Here is a 2,246-nt window from a genome sequence, read left to right on the forward strand (position 1 = left end):
GGGGTGACGCGGAGTTGGGTGACACTCGGGGGGGGTGACACAGAGCCGGGTGACTCCAAGGAGGTGTTGCGGGGCAGGGGGGTGATGCCACGTGGGTTTGGGGAACATGGAAGGGGTGGGTGACACTGGAGAAAGGTGACCCGGAGTTAGGCTGACACGGAGCAGGCGGGTGACGCTTGTGGGGAAGTGACATCGGAACAGTGACACTGCGTGTGGGATACTGAGCCGGGGGGTGACACCGGGGGGGCAGGACACCGAGCAGGGGGGTGACACTGTGGGCACGGGATGCGGAGCAGGTGAGTGACACCAAGTGAGGGGGTGACTGACACAGCAGGGCAGGTGACGCCAACGGAAGGACACGGAGTGGATGAGTGACACCAGGCTGGTGACACTGGGAAAGACACAGAGCGGGCAGGTGACACCATGAAAGGGTGACAAGGAGCAGCAGGGTGACACCGGGGTGGTGACACCGGTAGGGGGATACAGAGCTGGGCAGCGACGCCGGGGGAGACACAGAGCAGGAGAGGGACACCGGGGGGAGGACAGAGAGCGAGCGGGTGTCACCAGGCGGGTGACACTGTGAAAGGGTGACAAGGAGCAGCGGAGCGATGCTGTAGGGGTGACACCACAGGATTACAAAGCAGGAGAGTGACACTGGAGGAGACATGGAGCAGGAGGGTGACACTGGGGGAGAGAACACAGAGCAGGTCGGTGACACCAGGTGAGCGGGTGACACCGGGCAGGTGACACTGTGAAAGGGTGACAAAAACCAGTACGCTGGTACTATATGGCTGATACCATGGGAATGCACACCAGGAAGATAACACCAGGCAAAGACATAAAGCAGGCGGGTGACACTGGGGGGATGACATGGAGCAAGCGGGTGACACTGGGCAGGTGACATGGAATGGCAGGGTGACACCAGGGTGGTGACACCAGGGCGGTAACACCAGGATGGGGGATACAGAGCTAAGCAGTGACACTGGGGAGAGAACATGGAGCAGGAGGGTGACACTGGGGGGATGGATATGGAGCAAGGGGGTGATACCAGACAGGTGGGTGACACCAGGCAGGTGACACCACGAAAGGGTGACAAGGAGCGGTGAAGCAACACCATAAGGGTAACACCAGGGGGATGCAGCACTGAGTGCTAACACCGAGGAGGGAACACCGGGTGGGCAGGTGACACCGGGTGGGCAGGTGACACCGGGCGACACCACAAAACAGTGACACAGAGCAGCAAAGTGACACTATAGGGGTGATGCCAGGGGGATTCAGTGCTGGGCAGTAACACCAGGGAGAGGACACCAGGTGGGGAGGTGACACCGGGTAGGAGGTGACACCAGGCGGGCGGGTGACACCGGGCGACCGGGTAACACCACAAAGCGGTGACACAGAGCAGCAGAACAACACCATAGAGATGATACCAGGGGGATGCAACACCAGGCGGTAACACCAGGCAGAGGACACGAGGTGGGGAGGTGACACCAGGTGGGTGACACCAGGCGAGCGGGTGACAGTGGTTGGCCAGGTGACACTGTGAAAAGGTGACAAGGAGAAAAGGAGCGACACCATAGGGGTGACAGCAGGGGGATGCAGCGCTGGGCAGTAATGCTGAGAAGAGGACACCAGGTGGTCAGGTGACGCCAGGTGGGTGACAGCGGGTGGCCAGGTGACACCGGGCGGCCGGGTGACACCACGAAAGGGTGACACAGAGCAGCAGAGAGACACCACAGGGGTGACACCAGGGGGATGCAGCGCTGGGCAGTAACACCAGGGAGAGGACACCAGGTGGGCAGGTGACACCAGGTGGGTGACACCGGGCGGCCGGGTGACACCCCGAAAGGGTGACAGAGAAACGGAGCGACACCACACAAGCGACACCAGGGAATACAACGCTGGACAGTAACACCGGACAGAGGACACCAAGTGGGCGGGTGACACCAGGTGGATAACACCGGGCGGCCGGGTGACACCGAGCGGCCGGGTGACACCCCGAAAAGGTGACACAGAGAAATAGAGCGACACCATACAAGCGACACCAGGGGAATACAGCGCTGGGCAGTAACACACCAGGTGGGCAGGTCATGCCAGGTGAATAACACCACGTGGGCAGGTGACACTAGGTGGGTGACACTGGGTGGCCGGATGACACCGGGTGACGTGGGGGGGGAGGGGGCGACACTCACCGTGGTGGCGGCGGCGGGCGGCCGAGCCGTGGCGGCGCTGCCGGGGCGTCCAGGGCC

The sequence above is a fragment of the Apteryx rowi genome, unplaced genomic scaffold (assembly GCF_003343035.1).
Source record: "Apteryx rowi isolate R43461 unplaced genomic scaffold, aptRow1 scaffold_1896, whole genome shotgun sequence".
NCBI classification, from domain to species: Eukaryota; Metazoa; Chordata; class Aves; order Apterygiformes; family Apterygidae; genus Apteryx; species Apteryx rowi.